This window comes from Pelmatolapia mariae, linkage group LG5, assembly GCF_036321145.2.
Source record: "Pelmatolapia mariae isolate MD_Pm_ZW linkage group LG5, Pm_UMD_F_2, whole genome shotgun sequence".
In the NCBI taxonomy this organism is placed as follows: Eukaryota; Metazoa; Chordata; class Actinopteri; order Cichliformes; family Cichlidae; genus Pelmatolapia; species Pelmatolapia mariae.
The window spans coordinates 31,934,569-31,960,985 of record NC_086231.1 but is presented as its reverse complement, the minus strand read 5'-3'; the positions used below and the strand labels follow the sequence as shown (position 1 = coordinate 31,960,985).

At 39.2% G+C, this 26,417-nt stretch overlaps 1 protein-coding gene across 1 annotated transcript in view; it reads right to left on the bottom strand.

The window, feature by feature from the left end:
- Positions 1-24,769, bottom strand: part of LOC134627251 (contactin-4) — a 130,201-nt gene extending 105,432 nt beyond the window's left edge. The window contains exon 1 of the mRNA XM_063473207.1: positions 24,679-24,769. The gene's annotated coding sequence lies outside the window, so the exon portion shown is untranslated. The remainder of the gene's footprint in view (positions 1-24,678) is intronic.
- Between the last annotated feature and the right edge of the window lie 1,648 nt (positions 24,770-26,417).

Below are 26,417 nucleotides of genomic sequence, written 5' to 3'. Positions count from 1 at the left end.
TTGAGAGAATACGTAAGACTTTGATACCTGATTTAATCTAGCAATTATGACCTTATAGCTCATTTATACTAGAGCATGCCCACAGTACAGTATTGCTTGATTTTGTCATGCTGTTGGCCATGAAATGAAAATGATTTGATGCTTTTACATGGTTTTGTAGGTGCATAAATGCTTATAAAATAGGCCATTTTAGCCCATTGCTAGGTGGCTGCTGGGGAACATGACAACATTATAACATATTATGTATATTTCAGCTTTTGTGGATATAAATGAGATGTTATTTTAATGAAACTAAAACAGCATGATGCTTTGATAAAAACAGGCCATTTAGGCAGAAGATAGTATCTGTTGCTAGTTGGCTGCTAGGCAACCTGGCACCATCGTATTATGCCATGCATAATTGCGGTTGGTATACAAAACTTAGATGTTGTTGTTGTGAAATAAGAATTATGAAACGCTATTATACAACGTGAGTCGTTGCCAGGCAACATGATGACATCATAGTACCTGCTATAGGTAAAAACCCTTAGGGGCCCAGGATCTACTAGTGTGCTTGGAAGTGCCATTTTTTTCTGCAGCATGTTTTAATTGCAACAGAGATTCTCTGCTGTGCCAAAACTGTATGTTTTATAAGTGCAGCTTGTTAAGCTGTTCTGTACTAATATAAATAATGAAGCTGGACCATGAAATTACACCAGCACAAACTGTGCATTGCATTCTCACTGGAATGTGTATGTTAATTAGTTCATGTATTTATTTGGTGAAAAATGTATGAATGTTTTTATACTTGATTCTAATGTGCGGCTAAGTCTCTTTTGCATTCTGGAATTGCAGCTACGAGAACACAGAACACATAGAATACATACATACACAGATACATAGCATACAAATACTAAGAATACTTATTCAATCAGTAAAAGTTTTGATCGGCCAAAGTGACTAAGTAACCTTCTATGTCTCCCCTATCATGATTTGGGACAGTAACTTTTAATGTTTAAATATATGCAATTTAAAGATTCAGAACTGTAATATGCAGCTGTCACCTTAGAAATAAACAGCAGCACCAAGAATGCACTCAGTGTTAAATTTTTTTTACTTGAATTGAAATGTTTATTTTACTGCTCTGTGTGCATAATCCCAAGATTAAAAATGTTCTATTGTCTTACTTACAACAGCTTTGCTGTACACGTAGGGTACATTTTGGTGGGAAGAGTCACATAAGACATGAAAAGCCCTGTTTTATGTGGGCGTGCACAGTGTCTGAAGTAGAAAGTCAGGCTGAACAGAGAAAGTTAAGAACCACTGTGATACCTGTGATTTTTGACGGGGGTTGAGTCTTGTTGAGCAAACTAATGCAAAGAAAGGAAGCGTTGAGCTTGCTTTGTATTACACCACTCTGGTATAATCTCCTTGTATCGTGAGTTACCATTAGCTGGGCATTGGGCATAATGTTTTTTAGACTGCATTTGTTTACATTTTGAAAATCTTTTTACACCAATTAAGTTAGGAACAATCTGGGATTACTTTAAACCAAAGGACGTTCTAAAGAATTAGACGTAGGGTAGAGCTCAGAAGCAATTATTTTCTTGGTTTTACCTCAGGATAGAGACTTATTATTGTTAGCTATTACTATCTGTTTTATTCACTTTTTAACTTATGATTACTTTTAAACTTAAAGAAGTTTAAAGAAAATTAAATAATATGAAAGTATTGCAAAGAATTGAAATCTCTCATATTTAAGCAGTGGTAATCATGAAAAACTACAACTCGCTTATGGTGGAGTCTTCATAATTTTAATTAATTCGGATTGATAAAATCCACATTACAATCTCTTTAGTTGAAACATTTGTTGTATAAAAACTCTCCACAGAGATCTGTTGTTGTTGTTTTTTTTTATCATGTGAGGCGACTCGTACCACTGAGAAATGGTCTGTGTGGCATTATTTTATTTTTTTTTTCTTGTCATATTTGCCTCATTAGCACATCAGCACAAATATGAAAAAAATTAAAATTCTCCCACTGGCATCGATCCTGAATATAATTTGATAATCTGGGAACACAAATTGTCCCTGTGCAAGCTAATCTAAGACACTGCAGACCAACCTTTTTTTTACTTTTATTGTCTCAGGCTCGTACTTGTTTGATCACGTTATGATGTGCACCAAGAATTTTGTTTTGCTTTCAAGCTGTCATTGTTTTGTTTGTTTTTTAATAAAATAGAGTATGCAGTTTATGAGGTGAAATCACAGATATACAAAGTCTACAATAAAAAAAAGCAAATACTGTTTAGGGACTATTTTTCTTCTTTAATAGTGCTTTCAGCATTGCACACTAATGTCACTGGAGGACTTCAAAACTTTACTACCCTGAAAAAAAGCTATATGGAGTTAATCCCAGCATGCACTGGGTAGGTCTGTCTTCACTTGTTCTTCACTTGGAAGTTTGAAAAACAAGCTTTCTGTAGATATAATATATATATATATAACATAATTTTAGACAATATGTTAAAGAAGATATACAGAGATTAAAAAAACAAAGAAACTTTTTTTTGAGCAATCAGTGGATATAGCCTCCCCTGGCAATTATCCTGTTCTTTCAACACAGCGTGTGAGGGTTTTTAAAAAGAGACACAGATTGTTTATAAGTCCATTGCTAGTCCAGACCTGTAATTTGATTTGATAGCACTGAAATGTCAGTGACCTTTTCTCTGAGCCAGCTTGTTTAAACAAACGACCTTGTAACCCTTGACATCTTTAAGTTGTCACGTAAGATGAAAGCCAAGGTAACAGCTCCTTTGAGCTGATCTGTAATTTGTACACCAAATAATTGACTACGCGGTTTTATGACAGAACCTTCGAGATTTAAAACTCACAATAACCACGCAATACTAATCAATACCACAATCACAGTTCAAGATATTTTGTTTACTCTTTGTTGCACTTCAAATCAAAGCTTAATTTGTTGTGCAGGATTGTGAATTTATGGAGTAAATTAGATTTGTGTTCAGAGGTTTCTCATTTCAAACTGAATATGCATTGAGGGATTTCTGGGGCTATTCTGAAAATTAATTATTAAAGGCTGTCCAGCGGCTACAAATAGTCTCAGATACCCTCTCTCAGCTCAGGAGTATTTAACATGCATCACAGTTAATGGCCACCACATGAATGTTTAAATGTTTCAAAAGGTTATGTACCCTGTAGCCTTTTGAAAAGGTTACCCACCCTGCAGTGTTAGACCCATCACCTAGTGGATGTCCTAAAGTGACACAGCTGCTCTGCATTGTGTGTCTGGCAAAACAACACAGAGGTGTTATAGGAATCGGTCGCTGTTTGACAGTGATCTGGGGCGATTAGTGAGGCAGGCTTTCTTATCTTGCTGATTTAATCATAGGTAATAAAATGCAAGCAAAATCTAGGTCTCGTCTAAAACATTAGTAGCATAATGAAGGTAAAAAGTTTTAAAAAGAAGTATAGATTAAATAAGATTTAAATACGAAGCAAAAAGTATTATTATTAGTAGTAGTCAAAAACACCATGCAAACCACTTTACAATCCCACTTCTGATCCCATATTCACTGACAACAGTTCCGTTGTGTGCCGAGTTCTGGCTGCTGCTCTCATCCCAGAATAATCCATCACCAAACATAAATGACTGCAAATGAAATAACAGTCCTATTTTAACTATAGTGATAGGATATGCAGTTATGCTTGTTTTCCTCCACTTTACCTTGTTACAGAGTTAGCTGAAACCAAAAACAGAGCTGAGTGGAAGTTTGGGTTTGTGTCAAATATTTGCTCCATAATTACTGGATCGCTCTGTAAAAGCATCTGTTTGCTATATTAACTTAAAAGGGGATGACATGTCAACACTATATCACAGATGTTGGTGTTTCTTGTTAAGGGACACCTCAGCATGCAGACTGAAGGAGCTGGGGTTCAAACCACCAACCTTGTTCAAACATGTTTTATTTATTTCCCATTGAGTCACCTTCCTCTGCAAGTGTTCTTCAGGTTTTAGATCTGCCCCAAAGCTACATCACATAACCGTAGGACCCATGATTATAGTAAGACTTGGAATTAGATTTGAATGATACCAGAGAAGAAATCATGTGCAAGGATAGGCCCTGTCTAATTAAAAATACTTTTGGAGAGCCCTTTTGAATATGCACTTGAGATGCACAGATCTTCACCTAATATCTTCAACATCTGTGACAAATTCCAATCTTATAAATATGTACTATGCCTGCTGTGACAGGTGACCAGAGAGTCGGAATAATACTCTTATGTTTCCAACCCTGCAAAAAAAAAAAAAATTTTAACCCAGGTTTCTGTAAATGTTGATATTTAATGTGTGGTTAAAAGCATGTGGAAAAAATCCTTCATTTTAAAATGCTACACTGTACTGTATTTTTAGACTTTTTTTCTATGTTGCTTGCAGGAGGGGACTGTTTACTGGTAAGTTACGAACTCGTCCTCCATTCTGCTCCTAGTTGTGTAATGGCAATCCTGGAGTTAGTGTTTAACTGAGGATCTCCTTCATTCAGATTGTTTTCACTGGAAACCCACAATTTTCTTTCACAAACATGTGTCACCTGACAAATCCTTCAACATTCTGCTTTGTCAATCAGAGCAAGGTAGACGGTGGAAGGAGAGGAGGGGCAAGATGCTGAAAAAGATATAGAATGGCTATACGTGGTAGAGCAACTCACGCACAGCTTTACCTTGTTCACAGAGCGCAAGCACATTCTTCCCCCAAAGGAATAGTAAGTGAAAACTTGCCATAGAAACAACACTGCACGCTAGCAGCACCCGTGTTCTGGAGTAACACTTTGTCCAGAGAAAGCCGGACTCATTAATATCTTTTGCTTCTCTTTGCTGTAAGGCATCGCAGAGCAGCCTGAGAAAATAAGTGTGCCGTGTGCAGTTTTCTGACAACATCTTATAGGATTTCAGCTTCCTGAAATTTGCATTTTATTCCCTTTTGCTGTTTGTCGGGGCTGCTTAAGAAACATGGGAGGGTGGAGTTGCTTGGTGCGGCTTAAAGAGTGGTGAAATAGCCACAATCCAAGGGCCTACTCATTAAAGGTCTCCGAATTCATCAAATTTGCCCGGTGGACATTTAGCGCATTGCCAAATTCTGCAGAGTAATCTACTTTTAACACACAGTCTGACTTGTAACAATAACATCAAAAGGCGGGAGTGAAATTGCAAAAGCACAGTGTCAGAAGACGGTTTACAGACCGCTCTTCGAGCATGCAAGGTGAGAAAGAGTTCACGTGTTCTGTCAGTAATTACGGCATGATGCATTGCATGAAAATGGGAATATTATACCAATTAGAATTTCTGCAACAAACATAAACAGCTTAACCAAATGACATTGATACACAGAGGGAAAGAAAAAACTGTAATTCTATTATTGCTTGCATACGAACATAATTGAGTATGAAGCAATACGACTGCATCATATTCACGCACAATAAAAGGATATAATGCATCTTATTGTACATTATCCAAAATAAATAAATAAATAAAAGTGCAGACGATTCTGTGAACTAACAACAGACAGATTTATCAGCAAACAGTGGCGGATTATAGCCGCTAATGGGTTCAGACTTGACTTCGTCATGCTCCATTAAGACTATAGATTACATGCATGCAAACAAAGTTGCTTTGTTAGAGCTATCTGTCTGTACAGGATTTGTTCTTCAAAGCAGTGAAGGTTGAATATCATCTGCAGTGGTGTTCTGAATATTATTTTTCATTCAGAACAATTGTTGGAACGGACGCAGGAGGAAAACACCTCTTTTAAATCTCTGTGTTGTCCTGAATATCATTAAGATGCAGACAGAGACAAACCGTTGGAGACAAATTCCCGTTCGACATTTATGGTCCTTGAGAGTATAATGAAATTCTTATCTTTCTAAACATGCATAGATCTCACTAAGCTCTCACCAGAAATAAGAGTCCTTTGGCCAGCTGTACATTTGAGATAGATCTACAGCACTGCATCCAGATCAGCGTGTGAGGAAAACCTGACAGCAAAGCTTCACTTGGACTTGTTAGTAAACTAAAGCCTCTCATTCCTTTTTATTAATTTAGATAATTTGACAGTACAAATGACTCAGAATAAGAAACAACAATTATAGTCCCACATTTAAAAGTCACGTTTGTGCCTGTTACGTTTGATGAACTGCTTGTAAACAAACTGACGACACGTCTTCAGGCCATCGAGAATTTTGACATCAGCAATAATGAGTGATGGAAGTATGATTACAATGACTATAAAAATGACAAACAAGGCTGTGGCTTCATCTGTCCATATTAAGATAAGCTTGAGTGAGAAGTGAGAGGCTTAGGGGAGGCATTCAGTGGGATGCTGATTTGAATATGATTAATGGAGGGCCAGGTCTTCAAATCCCATCCAGCTCCTGCAGTCAGCCTCTCCCTGATAGGCTACCACTCAAAGTTGCTTCTGCTATCACGGCTCAAACTCGCTGTCTGTTTGTGCCCAGAGCTCAGGAGGGGGAGACGTCTGGGTGCTGTCTAAGCCTAGATCACAACAGAAAGAGTTACAGGCGGTCTGCCTGGCCAACTGGACTGGAGTTCAGCATCATGACATCTCAGCCAAGAAGAAAGAATTTTGATCTAAAACATTCTGCTGTTTTTGGAAGGCTTTAATTGTTTTACAGAAAAAACAAAACAACATGATAAGAACAGGAGATGTTGCCTAAAAGCATAAAATTATATTGGAAGTATGAGCGGACTTAAGACCACCAATCACATCACATAACAAGGAGAGAAAAACACTCTGAATTATACCAGTTCTTTATCCTGACACACGGAGAATACACCATAGTCATGCGGTCTTAAATGTGAACCAAGTGGTAGGTGGTCAGGAAGTATTCCAGTCATGTCTCCTGATGGGTTTTTAAGGAAAAACATACTGAACCTCATGTGTCCATGTCAGTTTTAATATCACATCACAATCACCAGAATTCTGGAGAACTCTTAAATGATGAACCAATTAGTAGATAAACATGTTTTTTCTGGGAAATCCCTCTAAACTCTTTCTTCTCTGGTGTAAAAAGAAGAGTCTTTTGGTTATTGATTGTTTTTTTTTTTTTGGGGGGGGGGGGGGGGGGGGGTTTACACACACACAAATGGAAGGAGTAAAACTAATGGTTACATGATATTCACAGTACTATCTCTACTATCTGTCAATGAAAACTAAAGATTTTTAGTCTAGGTTTCAACCATGATATTTTGGGTTCTCTCTGTTTGCTAATTCTTATATATTTCAACTGTTTTGATGTTGTAGATAGTCTCTGTTTCTGGCTACAGGTGTTATTCTAGTCCATCACAAGTTTATTGGAAAAGGCTAAAGTGATACAACAGATGGAGATGCAGCCGCTCTCGCTTTCACTATATGTTGTTGTTCTGCTGGCATGTTTGTTTCAGCTTTTTTGTTGCACTTTCCATGCTGATTGGTCACACCACCATGAGTAAAATGAAAAACTGAGCAAAAGGAAAAACCTTGGACTGAAATACTCAGAATAAAACAAAACATGGGATTGTACTGTGTCTAGAGCCACATTTGTATGGTAACTTTCATGAAGATGTATGAACACAACCCAACTTCTAGCAACTTTAACCCCCAAACTATCCATAAGAAGTTAAGTTATATTGGTAAATTTACAGCATTGCACCTTTGCCAAGAAAGCTCTAAATTAATTCTGCTGTGCAGCTTTCTGGTGAAGTGTGGTTAACATGTATGAGAAGACCTCGAACTACAATACACTGCTCAAAAAACTTAAACCAACACTTTGAAAACACATCAAATTTCAATGAGAAAAATCATGCATGGGTAATGTGTTAGGAGCAAAAGAATGCATCATTGTTTGATGGAAATTATACTCCAAGAATGAAAGTGAAAAATGGTGCAGCAGGCTAGTCCATTTCAGTGAAACTTCAGTGCAGCAACTCAAAATGACACTCAGTGGTTTGTATGGCCCTCACATGCTTGTATTCATGCCTGACAACATTGGGCTATGGTCCTAATGAGACAATAGATGGTGTCCTTCATGGTGTCCTGGGGAATTTCCTCCCAGATCTGGACCAGGTCATCACTAAGCTCCTGTAGAGCCTGAGGTGCAACATGGTGGCATCGGATACACTGAAACATAATGTCCCAGAGGAGTTCTATTGGATTGGTGAGGTGAGGTGAGCGTGGGGGCCAGTCAGTGATATCAAGTCCTTCATCCTTCCTTCATCAAGCTGCGAAGAACCCAGGACCCACTGCATCAGAGTAGGGTCTGACACTGGGTTCAAGGATTTCATCCTGATATCTAATGGCAGTCAGGGTGCTGTTGTCTAGATGTAAAGGTTTGTGCAGCCCTCCACAGTTTCTCCAAATCCTTTTACATCTGTCACATGTGTTCAGAGTGAAACTGCTCTAATCTGTGAAAAGCACAAGACAGCCAGTGGTGGTCTTGCCAATTCTGATATTTTATGGCAAATGCCAGTCAGGGACCAGGGTGGGCCCATTGAAGGACGTCAGGCCCTCAGCCTGAGGGTTGTCTCATTCTTGCCGCTCTAGTGCACTTCATTTTTTTCAGCAGTGTATTAAATCTATGGGAAATCTCTAACAGTCCATTCAGTCAACAGAGTCTTTGAATGATGATATCAGTATGGTTGATGTTACACTGCAGTTATTACAGCCGGCAAAGCAGCCAAATGATCATTTTTCTTTGACAAATGTTTGGTTGATTGCTCCTGATTTCACATTTTGAATAATTTCTTGGAATTGAACCATAATAGTCTATTTGATAACAGTGAGGGGAAAGCATCAGTATGTAGAAATTACATGACCAGGAGCTACCAGATTTACGGGAACCTCGGGGCAATTCTAAATGAAGCTTTGACACTTTTGAGATAATGTGAAACTATATTGTGGTCTCTCCTGGAAACATGCATAAAGGGAGGCACATTGAAAACACTGGGATGATCAACTTCATCGGCTTGGCTTTCTAACATGTTTGGTAGATTTATTTTTAATCTCAATATGCTGTACTGATAGCAGCTTACGGAAATGTGGTCACATCGTGGGAGAGCTTAGCCAGTTCAACAATTTCTCATTTGATATCATCCCATCTCGTGCCATCTGGCATATAAAGTTCAGCATGTGCATATTCAAATCTGAAGTGGACTTCTGCAATTTCATCTGTGCTTTCTATATTTCCTCAACAGATATACTCTCTTGAGGAAAAACAGAATATATCAATATATCAGAATTTGTTTTGTCCAAACTAGAAGAACAGGATGACCTACAATCGATGCATACGCAAAAATACTCATTTTCATATATGACAGATGTTCGCTGCTGAGTGACTTTATTGGTTTAGCACTGGACAAACTTCAGACTGTGAGCAGCACAAGCACAAAACAAAGAAACAACGTGCTACAGTATGACAGGTAGCATTATAAGCATTGCAACCTCTGCCAATTCCAGCGCTCAGATGAAAAGGATTTCACCAGACTAAATACAAATGCATTCAACTGAAACCAGCATATGTTGTCCTCAGTCTGCAAGTTTAAGACTGCAAATACGAACCAATTTAGAACACGTAGCTGAGCAAACATGACTGTCAATATAATAAGCAGCTTTTACCGTCTCTGCAGGTTGATAAGACGAGCCAATGTCAATCAGAAAATATTTTATAATTGTGAAAGACTTCTGTCCTCCTTACTTACAAGCTTCCTCAAACCTTCATAAGTACAGAATCACATTCACAACAACAGGAATCCAATAAATAAATAATCTGTCGTAGACAAGCTTGTGGGAGTATGCTGCAATCCTTTGAGCCACCTTTAGTGGCCATTTAATTAAGCACATGTAAAATATTTGCATGTGTTCTCACTTTTTTAATTGTTCAGATTTTGGCTGAATCCTGGAAACCTGAAATCCTGTTTTTCAAAACTCTACAGATAAAAAACGTAAGAGCACTGTGAAAAATATGGAGAAAATATGTGGATAATTTTTGTCAAGGTAACAAATAAGTTTGTGTTTGGTGGGATTCCACTTGAAAGTTCATGTTTGTCTTCTATTTTGCTTTTAGTGTTTTTAGTCCTTTTGATATTTTTCTTATACTCAATATGAATCTTAAATCTTGTCCTTTTTGTATTTTATCTAAGCCATGTGTCCTGTGGTTAAAAGGTACAACAGAAACACGCTTGTCATACCAATGCCTTACGTTGAAGCAGGTGTAACTATGAACAACACTTTTCATTAGAGTTCATTAGAATTTGCCAGCGGGTCTTTTCATCATAACTGCTATGTCCACGTGTGCTTTTGTCATGACACGTGAGGGTATTCACTGATAAACCTTGATAATCCCACCAGAAGACCAAGGACACAACACAGTAAAGTGTTCCTTTAAGGAAGCACAGGCTTACCTAAACACAATCAGCACAGCAGCTGCTGAGTCTTACCTTCTAGTTCATGCCACTTTAAAGACATCAAAGGTGATGTCAGCAGAGAGCATGTCATCCCTATCAAACCTTACATGCATTAAGGTCAATTTTGACAAAGTCAACATCCTTCAGCTACTCAACTGCTCCAACCCCCCAACAAGAGCTGACTGAGACTTTCTGGCTCTGCTCAGTTTGCTCCCTCTGCACTACACAAAGCACAATGCAAATAAATTTATGAAATGGGACAGCAGTTATGGAATAACACGCAGTAACGATGAGTTTTTCAGTGTCAAGGATGTTTATTAAATGCATAAAAGATGCATAGCTGTCTTCAATGTGAGAGTCTTGTACAGATGACACTTGTTTTTATAACATGACATTTTCATTACGCTCTTACTGAGTGCAGTGCATGTTTATATCATGAATTCAAATTTGCTGTCTTTTCACACATTATTCCTGTGTCAGAGTACACACTGCGCCATGTGGCTGAGGTCAAAAAATGTTCTGACCCGGTGTATTTTGTTTCACTTCACCATCTGCCTGGTCTAATCTACAAGGTCATTTAAATCCCTATTCTCGCTTGACCTCAGATCAAATTGTAATAATCACTCAGGCTTGGCATATAATGCTAAAAAATATGAAGCTGTGTCACAAAGGCAAAAAACCCCGTCACTTTCATAACTGTTTGATGCCTCAGATCAAATCAGCAGAATATACCTTGTAAACGTTTTAAGACTTTCTCTTATTCACAGAAATCTCCAACTTTGCACTAATGCCACAGTGATGCACGCCAAAAACAAACCTTTCATTTGCTAACTCAATTTAAAGTGTTATATTACGCAAAGTCTTTTTTTCAGATGCATGTACGTGTCAACACACTGCAAACTCAAATGCTCATTTGACTCATTTATTTAGATTGGCTTTTAACTAGATTTGTGCCGTATGTTTGATTGTGCTGTTTTATGTTTATCTGTTTTTATAATTGTGAATCACTTTGTGGTTTTTATCCTCAATAAAGCACTTAAATTAAGTAATGTAAACTTAATTTTTTTTAAAACAGCCCTACTAATTCAAATAGCTTAAGTTTATCTATCATTTTCTGTCATTTAAGTTAGTTTAACTTATCATGTTTGATCAACTTTAGCTATTTTTGCATATTAAGTATCTGCTACTATAATAATACTAATATTATGTCGTTTTACTAATTTATCTAAATTAAATGGCAGTCATTTGATTCCTTGGGTCAATTTGACATCAAACATAAACGATATTAGTCTTTAGTCTCATATAACAGCTGGATTGATTTAGATTCTGAGAGAAGACAAAGTAAAACTAACTAACAACTAATATGAACCAGCTTTCTGATGAAGATGATTATGATGATGAACTGAAGAGGAGATTTTTCATTAAATCATCCTGTGAATTAGTGGATTAGTTTACGATCACCCTCTCTCATTAATTCAGGACGAGTCTATTGAACCAGATCAGAGATGTTGCAGCGACCCCAAGAATTTTTTAGGGCTTACAGTCCAGGAATGTATGTGGTGAGTTTTACATAAGTAAAACAACACTATACAAGAACAGGCACAATGTACAGTAAGTGCACAGTGACAACTAAACCTATGAAATGCAATGTATTCAAAAATAGGAGAATGTATGGTAAACAGCCAAAAGCTGAACAATGTTAAATTAGCAAATTAATATTCAACACAACTAAAGCTTCACGGTACGACCGTGCAGCAGCAGGAAACACAATAAAGCCAGTGCACTAACGCTGCACACAAAACTCCAGAAAGAGGTATTTCTGTTCCTGAAGCAGAAAAAAGGAGTGGTCAGGTTTCAGCTTATGAGACTCATCACTTAGCTGACTGGCATCTGTTCTTTGGGATTTCACAGTAAAACCAAAACTAATGAGGAAATTTGATCTTGTTAGTGCTGGCCACACTTATCACATGCATTCTGCTAAAAGTCATTCCAGGTAGTGTGTAGACTGTAATATTAACTTAATGTGCCTTGGCTGTAGAAGTAGGCTGAATTTGTATTGAATTTGTTACCTAGAAGTTATTTATAAAAATGAATGCCTCTAATTACTGATTTTTCTAACGTCTTCCCACCCTTTCCATCGTGCTGAGTTCTGAGCACTGCCAAAACATGTGTGTCCTGCACGCAATACTGCACCTAAACCCATATCGTGAAGACACACAGGTGCTGAAACACCATTATCTCTATGTGAGAAATGCGTTAAATTAGGGGAGAAGACGTTTATAAGACTGGGAACTGAAGGCTGCTGGAGGCAGTCCTAAGTGCTGCTATTGGGCGCTTGGTAGATGTGATATACAGCAATAATAATTTTGACCAAAAATTGTAGCCTTTTATTTAAACAAATATGTCTGGAGTTTATTCGAAATTACGTACTGAAAAATGAAACCATCAAAAAAAATGTCTGCAACTGAAGATCCTTCACTGACCACTTGGGTCATTCAGTCCTCAGAGAGGTGGTACTGCAGACAATAAACACACAATTTTCCTTTCTTCATGATAACCCTATCATCTCTGCTGATTTAACGTCCCTGAACTTGACCTCTCAACTGTGTTTTAAGTGTTGGTTCCTCTGGATAAATTTGCTAATCAATGTTACCGTTAATTAGCCGTATCTGTGTAACACACACAAATAATCTAGACACCAAAATAGCTATTGGTAGGCTCCTAACCAATGCAGTAACTGTTTAGTGTTCTGCTCTAAACAAACAGATGAAAAAAGTATGTCTGGTTCCTTATCAAATGATTCTTTTTGTAACTACTTGCAGTTAGGTACGTACTATTTTCTGTCCACAGTTCACAATAGTTTAAAAGGAAAGAGTGCAGCCTACTTTCCATCAGTGCTTTTAACACAGTTATTTTTGACAGCTATTATGACTCAGCAAAGAAAAAATGGAGAAAAAATGAACATGTTGCAAAATATTATCCACTGTTATGACGTAACCTGCCCTAATATGACAGCAGATATATATATACACACATATATATATATATATATATATATATATATATATATATATATATATATATATATATATATAATATTTTAACTGAATGTACGACTTATTGTCACGGGCTGGGTCTCTTCAGCGTTTTGAGTTTCTTCGGTATCTTTGACTCTCTTTTGTTAGTATTTTAGGTCTGTCAAGCTGGTGTTATCATGTCTATGTTTCCATGTTTTCCGGGTTTTTTTTTTTTTAAAGAGTCTTGTGTTCTTTTGTCATTGTTTTTAGTTTCACTTCCCTGTGATGTCATTATGTTTAATTTCAGTCAGCTATTTCTCAATGTGTTCTCACTTCCCCTGATCATCTCCTGTGTATTTAAGTCCTCTGTTTTCTGTGTTTCATTGTCAGGTCGTCTGTTATACTTACCAGAGTCTTCATAGACTTTGTCATAGTTTCACAGTGTGTTTCGTGGTTGTCATAGTTGTTCATAATTTTCCTTAGTTTCATGTTCACTGCTGACTTCCAGCCAAATAAAGGTTTGCCTTTTGTTCTACCTGCAACTCCTTTCTCCGCATTTGCTTCTGGGTCTTGTTCACAACACATCGGCGTACCCCACCGTGTCACTTATATTGAAGTGTGGGCCAATGACTTTACTAGTGTGGACTACCCTGATGACTCATTTTAGCATCTTTATGCACAAACAATATTCTGATAGACAGTCTCCATGCTCTTATTTTGAAAAAACAGTCGCTGCTAACCAGCATCCTTTTCTGTGTGTCCCAGCTGGCTTGGCTTGCTGGCTGGCTGTCTGGTTGTTGTGGTGGTCTTTGATATCATTCAGCTGCTTCAGTCTGCTGGCTCCAACGTCTTAGCCTGCTGCTGCCAACAGCAGTCCTGGTTCTGTTTTGTGAGCTGGACAGTCGCTGTGACCAGAACCCACAGCAGGTTCAGAACTGGTTCGTGTGCCACTACACTGCACTCAACGAGTCTGCGGAGCAGAACAAAGACTACTTGCTGCAGTTGGAGTCCATCCACGATATCAAGACTGGTTCAGAGGTAGCTGACTAGAGCTCCACAATAACACGCACAAAAAGAAGACTATAAATCTGCAGGAAACACTGATGATAGCATACTTCAGTTCTGCTTTTTCCTCACCTAACTCGGCATCCTCCCCGAACTGCGATTTCCTTTCAGACTACAGTGTCTGTGCTTATCATTAAACTTCTACACAACATGTGTTTAATCTTACGCTTTATCAAAGCTCAGTGAGATCTGTGCTACACCGCATGCCACTAAAGCACGAGGAGCTCCGCTGTGCCGCTCAGACGTGAAGTTGTGCTTCATTTTAATTAGTGCACCAAGAAGGTGTGATAAGCTACTTCTTATCCACGTTCAAAGCCTCGAGAACTGATGGCTCCAAATTTGCTGATTGGTATTTAATCTGCAATTTATATAATTACTAACAACATATGTTGTCTCCTCTTGTAATAACTGTGAAGGAGGAAAAAAACGCTGAGGTCAAACCGACAATCATCTCTATCTTGTATTGTTGATCAAAATAACGTATTAAGCACCTATTAAATATGCATGTAAACAATATGAGTAATAAATAATAAGCTCTCTGAAAACAAACGGCAGCGGCAGCTGTCACCACTGTCTGCAATACAATTGAAATTCCCGAGCAAGCACAGGTGTGTCTCAGTGAACAGATTGTGAATAGCGTCTCTTTTATATTTATGAAACTGGTTATGAGTAATCCCAGCAAAAGTGCACTTGGAAAAAAAAGAGAGATAAAATGCAAAGTTATTAAATATTTTTTGATTCTGGAGCAGGAAAACTATCAAAAGTATCCTGTTTAGTCTGCACAAAATCATCTGAAGGAGCAACATGAATAAATCTGTGGTCACTTTATCCTCCCATTGCATTTTATAATCAATATCCAAACAGCACCAGAGTGCTGTGCAACGCCTGATACGACACGCCTCTCAGCGTGGAGACTCTGTGGAGTTCTCATCGCTGGGAATGTCCACTCACACAAAGTAATGAGATCATCCTGGGTGAAGTGATGCTGAAAATGAATCATCTCCTCCCTATCCCCTAACGGCACAGTGGGTACATTTCTCCTGAACCTTGCACTTTGAGGCCATCCATCCTCCACCACCACGGAGGGCTCCGGCTTCACTCATCAAAGACACAGCGCACCGTCATCCGACCTCACCGACGACAGCACCTGGCAGGGAGCTCGCGCTTAATCCAATCACAGCCAAACAGGTCGAACCCAGCAAGCGCATACCTATTAGAGGTATTATGATCTTTCCATTTTGGGTGCTTATTCACTTGAGCATTAAATACAACCGCAAACTGTACAAGCCGAGGTCCAGTTATTGTTTGGCCTGGTGAAGATCTATATTTGTTGATAAAGGTATGTCAGCACTGTAGATACAGAGTAATACCCCTGTATCCTCAGGACATGTTTTCTATTAAGAGAAAGTGGCTATTTAGGGTAACACAATTTTACTCAGAGACAAAAGTCTATGAACATTCCTGTGGGTTATGAAATCACAATGCGCAATGAGAGGTGGGGTTGAAGGATGGCCACGGACTTTATCCATTAGACCTCGCAGCCTAGTTTTTATGCTGCCCCGATATTAGGACAAAGTGCATTGATGAATTCCTGCTAGTGGAGGCTTTCTTTTTTCAGGGCACAAACATAAACAATAAGAAAAAAAGGAGGTTGCAAGCTGGCCACGAAGATAAAGCTTAATCTATCACACCTCAGTAAGTGTCACAGAAAAAGAGTTTAGAATAATCACAGATGTCAGAAGCTATTTTTCACTGCACATGGGATATGAGTTGTCTTGGAAATATGTCTGGAGGAGCCACGCTGAGAGCAAAGCTGGGGCTGGGACTGCTGCCCGGGTAACTCAGGGGGGAAATGGAGCAGGTCACAGGGCCAGATGAGTGACAGAGCCGCAGGAGACAAAAATCAACACAGCCAGGCTGCCGGGACAGACACCCAACAGCGAGCAAACAGGCCTTTGACCAGGTGACCTGCTGCAGAAGGGAGGGGAAGGGGGAGTGTACACCAAATGTTCTAAAAGCTGAGACCTCTATTTGTGTTGTGCGACTCATCCCGGTCACGTCACGTGAATGAGCCCGTGGTGGCTATTTGACATGCAAATTCTCCCATAAAAGACCAGGAAGAGCCACACGGCTGTCAAGGTACCGGTTTATTGAAAGTGTAAGCGGCTCATCACATGATCAGTTCATTGCAAATCCATTTAGTGCGCAGTGCATTAATCACGCTGCAGGCTGCCAAGGTTCAACATTTATGCTACTCTGTAGATTACAAGAGAGGGGTGTTGGAAATTCTGCTTAATCGCAAGAAAGCTCTCGTTAGGTTCTCTCTGCTTTCATTCATTTTTCCCAGTGCTCCGTGTGGTCTTATATACGTGCTCAAACAGGCATGATAGAGAAGCATGGAAGTGATAGAGCATGTGCAACACATCTGCAAAGAGGTTTTGGCTTCTCTCTGAAGCTAGGCTTTGCATTCACTGCCTTTAAAGGCGTATTACTGTACCATTTGTGGGGGAAAAAAAGCTTGCTGTACAGTAGATATAGATATCATTATGAGATTCTCAATCTTCCCATCAAACTCCCAGTGGGCTCTCTCAATTACATTCTTCTCGTAGAGCTGTGCTGAGTGGGGTTCTGACATTATATTTGGCGCTAATGTAATGTTACCACTGCACAAGACTGCATTACCTAAAGGTTATATGAATTAACCCAGTTGCAAAAATAGCACGCAAATGCACAGAGAGCAGCCACTCTGTGCATGCCACCCATATCTACTTCGACGCATGCTTACTTATTAGATTAATAACTCTCCATCACGAGCGGTGCACAAAGAAAAGCTGATTGTCAAAAGCGATCACAATCATTTAGCGGTTGTCAAACTTGATCAGAAGCAGCCTTATCCATTGAAGCATTGGCTGAGCGCTGAATACATGTATATTAATAAAAAAGGAGTTTGCATCAAGCATCAAGAAGCATATGGATTCATAGAACATCACACACACACACGCACACACACATATAGTTCGTCAATATCAGATAAGGCTCCAGACAGGATTTGATGGATGGAGGTGCCAGGAGGAAAATCATTTCTGCTAACTTATCCTAGCTGATGTGAATAAGAAGGAGCGATGGGAAGTTCACAGGATGCAACATAGCAGGTAGTGACACAGGATACAATGTACTGTACTTTAGATACATACAGCACAAGGACAAGAGGACTGTCCTCCAGTTTTGCAAGTGCACAGCAAAGGTGGATACTGGAAAACACCAACCAGCATGATTCTGCAGCCTACGCGACTGATAATAAAGTACCTCGTTGTACCTTTAGGGGCACAGCGGCTTCTCAGAGGGGCAGTAACTTCCAAGGGACAAAGACTGTACTTCTAATAATATGTACTTTATACCCTTGTGGTTTGTACTTCACAGCAACAGGTCTTGAATTTCCGGTGGTAATTTTGTATCTCAATAAAATGTTATAAAAATAAACTTTTGAATTATCCTAAAAAGTAAGTAGCCATTCATTTATTTTATGTGTTTTTATTCAATTTTATTTATACAGCGCCAAATCACAACAACAGTCACCTCAAGGTGCTTTATATTGTAAGGTAGACCCTACAATAATACATACAGAGAAAAACCCAACAATCAGATGACCCCCTATGAGCAAGCACTTTGGCGACAGTGGGAAGGAAAAATTCCCTTTTAATAGGAAGAAACCTCCGACAGAACCAGGCTCAGGGCAGGGCGGCCATCTGCCGCGACCGGTGTTTGTTTATACAGTTGAAGCAGGCTAATTGTGCCAATGTCCACTTGAAAATCTATCTATCTCACATCTACACCTACAGCCTGCTTAGATTAACCACTTAACCAACGTTTATGTTTTTGTGGGAAACAGAGAAAAATCCACCAGACACAAGGAGAACAAAGGCTATAGAAAAAGGCCCCAAAATCTTCTAGGTGACAGTGTCAACCAGAAGACAAGCACAGGTGTGATTTTTATTTAAAAAACTATGAAAACAGCAAAAAAGGAGGAAAATTTATAGTTTGTCTGTTATATTTTTTTTTTGTATTTGCATGAATACAGACTGTCTCCTGATACTCCACAGTTCAACTGTGCTTTTGCTGCTCGGGAACATTCTGCATATATACCATTTCGGTGCTTGAAAAGGTACACATAATTACCTTGAAGTCCAGTAATTAGCTCTATGGGGGTGCATTTGTTTAGATGGTACCTGCAGGCACAGAAAATTACTTCTGCTAAATCCCCTTTTCTGAGAGTTAAAAAAAGTGTAGCGCTTGTGGCTGCAGTTAGGGTGGACTGTGAAGGGAAGTGACACCGCTGCTTAATGCAGTGGGCTTCTCAGTGCTCACATACGTGGGGTAAAAAAGTAAAATATAATATCGAGCTTCTTTGAGGTAAACACTAAACTTTATATGACAGATGTATGTGAATTAGTTCACTTTGCATTACAGATCAGTGATATTTAAGCAAAATAAGACATGAAGTGTTTGCTTCTGCATACATGACTAAAATCACATTCTGCATGGGTAACTATTAGCTGCATACATTGGGAGGAAAAGTGCTGTAAGGGCGAGGGATAAAACACAGACTCCTATCACAGAAGTTTCCTATTACAGATAGTAAGATCCATACACTGCTCAAAGACACAAAGCTGCTCTAAAGACAGAACAGCATTTCCTGAAAGTCTAATGTGTTCTTAGTCAGGATAAACTAGCACTTTATGCAAGTCAATGTTTCATCTGACCAACCGGCTGCCAATCTCACAAAAATCCTCACTTAGAAAACATGCATTTGGAAGAAAAATTTTGTGTGGTCTAAAAAAACCACAAGCTTTAGGTTTCCCATTTCAATGATGAGCTGATATTCCACCTGAATATCATCTATATAAGAGTTTGCAGTTTGCTATTCAACTGTCTGTGTGATGGGTTCATCTTACATCTTACAGCCTTTCTATCGGCGCAGTGCAGCTTTCGCTCGACTTCAAGCGAAGTCTGTTTTTTGAAAACATGCACTGCCGTTAATGCGTTCGTGACACCAGCACAACAGAGGATTTGTTGGAGGAAACTGAGCTCGGCTCCCGCCTTCCTTCCGTGGTATTATCCTCAATCATCTTTCAGCCACACCACAGAGTCCGACTGAGAAGCCTGTTTGCAAATTTCCAAACTTCACTGAGGTATACTGGCGGTTTGTGCAGATATTGAGTACGTGTTACTTTAAACTGTGAATAGCATTTGTTTTGTGAGCGCTTAGCTGTTCTCTTTTTATATTGCCTTGGTCACGCTGGGATGGCGTACATCTTCTGACTCAGATATCATTATAAAACTCAAATCTGCATGAGCTAGCACTTATAGAGATGTCCGAAAAATATCTAAACAGGCACAATATGAATTTGACAAATATCAGTAAGAAAACGATCAATGATAAAATGAAGATAAGGGTTAATTCGTGGGTTGGCCATTTTCCATAGGAGACAAGCAATTAAAGTGTGTGTGCAAAATCCTGATACAATTACTGATGAGTGCAGAGCCAGGCCTAAATGAATAATTGATTGTAAAAGCTATTGTCGTGGAAATCAACAACAGAAGCAGGAATTATTTATGACATTGTATTTAAGTTCGTAGATGCACCATATAGACTTTCCTGCACTTGGGCTATTTTTAGCGGGAGAGGATGCAAAAGAAAAAGATAAAAGTAGCTCCCAGTTCTGTACAGTACATCCATACAGTACATGGTAATTTCACTCGCTATCTTTCAAAGCAGTGAAAGTGAGGTCTCTGATTTATTCATAAGCCATGCTTCTTCTGCCAGGGAGCATTAGACAAAGGCAGATCACACAAAGGTAACGATTCTGCTGAGAAAAGCGAACTACAAATCAAACCAAGGTGAGAGCGGTTTACTGTGATGCTCCAGCAAAGCGCAGGCTAGCCAAACACTGCAGCTTGTGGGCTCAACAATTGGAAAGTAAAACTCTGGTATCGAGCAACTGAAGGCAGGATTGTTTGGACAGCTGTTGGTGGGGTTTCTTTCATTAATTCTAATGCTACAACACACAGTGCACCTCAGTGGCTTTAAGGCTTCTTGCAGGTTCATGTCAGGAATAATTCAACATGATTCCAGCTGCACAGGCTCCATCAAGCTTCTGTCAGTTTCTATCAGAGAGTGAAGGTCATCACTCTGTCCTGCTTACCTGGTCTCCTACAGCCCCCGCCACGTGTCCTCCTCCTCTTCTCTCAATCCCTTCTGACTGCTGTGGTTGATGACCACAAACACTAAGCCTATTTCAGTCCCTGAACTGGTTAAGCAGTTAAGAAATTAGATGAACGGGTAAAATGCTTCCTCAAAGCATCTCAAAAGTTGGACTTGAATATTACATATTTTAAATTTAGAACATGTTACTGTCTGCAAGAACTAAAATTAGCCATGTAAAAAAAAAAGAAAGAAAGAGCACTCTGAATTTTAAACTATCTGATCTTCTGACCAACCAGTTCATTTCCCTTCTGCATTATTAAATGGCTTTCCCATTCACTGCTTGCTTCTGACGTTTTAATTCTAAGCTTTTAAACTGGTTGATTCCTTTAAAATGATTCATTAGGTGCATGACGAGCACAATCCGCTCCTGATAGACACCAGCCAATCAATAATCACAATAATCAACTGACAACAATCAAATTAAAAGGCAACACTGTGTCAGGCATTTATTTTCTTTTTATTAGCAGTGTTATCTTGACCAAAAGGTTACTTTTAATGAAGAAAAATGACTTCTAATCCAGAGCTCGTGGCTTATATGCCCCACAGGTATGATCCATATTTGTCTGTGCACTCCTCCCTTCTATAGTAACGCAAATCAAACCAGCGTTGCTACAAACACCCAACTCAGGGAGACATGATATGCATAAAGATATAGATTTTTCAACATATTAGCACATAACCTGTTCATAAAAGAGTACAATCAATACATTAGCAGAGTCTACCGATTTATATTTAAGGTAACATTCCAATTTTAACTATCAATAAATAATGCTGCATATAGTTTCTACATTACTGATGAGTGTCAGGAGACATATAGATAACCTATAATTTAGTTCCACATATTAAAAAAACGGTGTGCTTTAGAGATTTCAACATTATTGTTCATTGACTGTTGGGGTCATAATATATTATTATGACCACATCATAATATTCACGAGGGACACATATATAATTTTAATATTATAGTATTAAAAATATAGTGTTATTATTAATGATTTGTTATATCATTATTAATTGTGAGTGGTTTCAAACTTGTAAGGAGTTTTGTAGTAGAACATTGCGGTAAACATTAGATTGACTGTTTTAAATTGTATTTAACATACATTTGCCACACTGACACATACATTGTATCAAAAACATACTCTTTCATGATAGGAAGCCAACTTAAACGCAACATGTACATTTCTTCACTTCCTGGATATTGATGACACTAACCTGCGAGCTAAGAGAGCAGTTAGCATTATAGAGACGCTCAAGCTAGCATTAGCATCTTTCACAATTATTATTGCTCTCCTCTAGCTCTGTTTTGGTCTCCACCAGCTACTGCAACTACCTACATGCTAAAAAGCGCTTTCATTTCATTCATGAAACAGTTTTATCAGACATATTTAAGGACAATGGCTCAACAACAGCAGTGAGATAGAGAATCCGTTCACTAACTGTTAATTTGACCTGTTAAAATGTATGCTAGCAACATTCTGTAGAGCTGTAGGGAATGAAATGTTGGCTGATTATTTTTCTACAAGAAAAAAATTTTCATATTCTGCTTTGCTATTTTACAAATGGTAGATATAAAAATATTGATGAGGGCACCTTTGAAATCATGATATTCAATAACCACTGCCCTTGCCTGAGTGAATTTAAATGCCTGCGCTGTGCAGAAGCATTTAATATACATGCAAGATCATAAATTTTATATTTACAAGGTGGTCACGTTGTTACTTCACACTCAAAAAACAGTTGAGTTGTGGTTGTTTGAGGGTGTAGTTTCTCCTCTAGGAATAAGCCATCACCTTTAAGTGTGAAATTCAACAGTAAAACGCAACATAACCATGTCACAGTATGCACTGGATGCCTGTCTGGCTTGTGGCCAAGGAAGCAGTTGACTTGGAGAGCAGAAGCGACTGACAGATGCCTGAGCAGCAACACAGCATTCATCAAGGCATCTGCAGGCTGTGAATACCGAAGCCGCCTCTGCTTGCATCCACCTGCAACTATTAAGACTGCCAAATCCCAGGCACGAGAGGAGCTGAAGCAGTATTCCAGTATCACAGACCTGACCCTGCTAGACAACAGTCAGCTCTGGGTGTTAAACCACCCCATCCGCTCCATACATCACTGTTATCTCTATCACCCCTGTGAAGATTAGCCTTCAGCCAGCACTGCCTACCTCTTCATACTGCTGCTGTTGAGCAAAAACCCAGAGAGCCCAGACAACACGAGGTGATAACCCCCAAAAAACAAGGTTTATACTTTGAAATGTGAGGATGCGCCACAGTGTGTACAAGATGCCTTTCCTTTCTCCTCCACTTAAATGCACTGTGCAACAATCTCTAATCAGTCTTTATGTAAAATCGCATTATTAAAACTTTCTAAATCTAATATTTTCACATTATTTATTACTGTGTCCATGCCTGTTGAGTAAATTAATGGGAGGTTAAAAGATTCATTGTCTTGTTTGGATTTCCCACAACAACAGAAAAACATACCTCGAGCTACCTAGACCCTAAAATGGAAAACTGAACTTTATGTCCAGTTCCCAAAATGTTGATTCTGTTTAGCTGGACGTAGCCTTTCAGGGGGAGAAACGTTTCGTCACTCATCCAAGTGACTTCTTCAGTCGAGACAGATAATGAACAGAATCAACTTTTTGGGATTTTCTTACCTGGATGATGGAGCGTGCATCAAGACTTTTATGTCCAGTTGTATTTCATGCAGACTACCTCTGTATTCAGGGCAAAACAATTTTGTTTTTTTATGTATTGCAGTCAGTGTTTTGGATGAGGGTAGCCTGGTGGCCAAACTATGCCTGCCTCTGTCATTATGTGGTGATGAGGACATGAAGGGGCCATATGTACTCTCCTGATGACCCTCCTGAGAGTAATCGGTAGGGCTACAGGAACGTAGCAGGTTTATTAAGTCAGTGCTTAGAAATTAAGCTGCAAAGTGGCTTATTAATCATCATTTTCACTGGACTAAGTGACAGAGGAGTGTGATCACTGAATACAATTTGGGAGGGCTGCATTTGAATGAAAATGGCTAATGGCATTTTTATTATGCCTTAGCGCCCTTCCTGGGGAGGAGAGGGGTGAATAAGTGTGTGTGTGTGTGTGTGTGGGGGGGGTCTGCATCCTTGTATGACAGCACAACTGCCAGCATTAATGGCTTTACACGCCTAAAGACAGAGGTGAGGTAAATAGTAGTTACAGCTCTTCCAAACTGAGGGCACTGCAGGACGAGCACATACTGACTGTAGGTGCGCACCATTATTTCACGGTAAGGCTAGACTTTAGGAGCATTCATTAACAAGTTGTTTGCAAAAAACTAATTTTCAAGCATTGCTTCCACTACTACAGTTGGGCTATATTCAGTCGTTTTCAGTGAGGAAAACGGTATTTCTCGGAGAAAGCCCCGGTTTCCAATCTGACACCTCGCTGGCAGGTGCATTTTGCGCTCGAACCTGGTGATCTAAATAGTTGGAATTTGCAAGCACGCTTTGCTTCTGTCTCTGCCACCAATCCTGCATGCATGCATCCACTGCTCTTGAGCATCTTGATGCCCACGAGGAGCGGGGAACCTGTCTTCCTCACACGGCGTTCTGCTGAAACCGCTCTCATTTTAACAGTGAGCTGCACCCGCACTGGAATGCGCAGAGATCCACGGAACGCACTGTTAACTGTTAACTTTCCTTACAAAAAATATTTTAAGAGGATATAGCAAAGCACACCTTCTCCTCACCTACCGTTACACGGTAACTGCGCAAACGCACGGTAAAGGAAAGGCAGAGGATTTTGTCAACGTGCAGGTGGAATGCACAGGGAACAGCACAAAGATCGCACACTGCTGAGTGGCATAATAACTTTGACAGATCCCTTACCTGTTCAGGAGCGGAGACACGAGCGTGAGCAGAGGAGAGAGGACGGAGAGGGTATCGGGCAGAGCGCCGAGCCACACAGCCTGTACTGTGGATGAAAGAACTGCCAGACGTCCCAGCAGTGAACTCCAAAGTGTGTCTGTCTTTTTTACCACGCCAATAACGGACAGTGAGATTCAGACCACTCCCCCGTTGTATCAAATTATGTCCAACTGTTTCCTCCTGATCACAAGCTTCTCATTTAAGGCTCATTTTAGGAGCAGGTCTAACAAAATGACAGCGTGCTTCTGTTGTGCAGTGTGTGCCTTTAACAATAATGGGAAAGTAAATCAGAGGAAATGTGCAAGTTGACTATGTGATATTATCGCCTGCCTGGCTCTGTCAACACGTGGATCAGGCGGGTGATTATCAGTCATTATCATTATTATTCATTCTATTTTCTTAGTAGATGTAGATGGTTAAAACCAACCATAATAATAATAATATGCATATTTAGGCTGCCGAAACAAACGATACATATCCTCACGTTGTGAACCTATTTAAACATCCAGCAGTTACCAAGCAACGCTGGCATTTTTTTTATTATTTATTTATTTATTTATTTATTTGAGGGCATGTTTCTGGTCAGCAGGTGAACCTAAGTCCAGTACTGCTTTTCCTTTAGGCAGTGTCAGCAGGGCAATGTGGCCTCCCCCCTTCAATGATCCAGAGCAGAGCAGATCACACAGTAAGTGGGTGAGAGGGTCTTCATTATAAAAAAAATGGCACACCATCGTCCCACAATGGGACATGTTTACATTCATTACTTTGCCAAAGTAAATGCAGGGGCGTCACACCTGCTTGGGATGCAGAGGTGCCACGCTGACCCACTGGATGGTTTTGGGAACTGTGACTGTTTTGTCGTTTTTAGCTTCCTCTTATTGGCAAATCCAACATCCATGGCTTATCATAAATAATTAATAGACTAGGGTTTTGTTTTGTTTGTTTTTTGTTTTGTTTGTTTGTTTTTTAGTGTTCAGTTCATTAACAGGAAAGTTGCAGTTTGTTTTTACTTGTTTTTAGTTCTGTTTTGTTTTATTTTGTTGTTGTTTTTTTCATTTACATGACAATTTTTAGTCTTTTATATTTAATCTGGAGTTTTTTAAAAAAGGGGTACTTTCTGCCAATTAACAAATAAAATCAGATTTTTTTAAATTACAGACAACATCTGGTTAATGAGCTGCTAGACTGCAGTGTTATGTATTTATTTCTTAAAGTATTGGTCCAGGGAGCTCTGCTAACATTGTTCCCCTTTAATTTACTACTGCAACATTGCTTTATAATGTAGAAAACTGCAACTTACAAGTGAAGCTGCACCAATTTTTTTTAAAGATATCTCATAAGTTAAATGCAGTTAAACGTCTTTACACTGAAATAAAAGACAACATTTTTGCTAGTTATGCACAGTTGAAATCAAATTGGTCTTTATGTGTCTCATGATGTAAAATAAGTTTGTCACCACCACTCTGGAGGGTTTGCACTCAGAAATTTGAGCAAGTAATCCATATCGTCTTGGTAGATCCTATCAAGCCTATCGGTTTGAGAATAAAGCATGTGTGAACTGCTGTAGTCAGGTCTGTCCACAGCTCTGTTAGTTTGCAGCAAAGTCAGAGTTTTGTCTGGGTTGCACAGGAATATTCAGTGTCTTGTCTTGTAGCCAGTTTGGTTTACTGTTGTGGATTGTAAGGCTGGAGCAGTTTGTG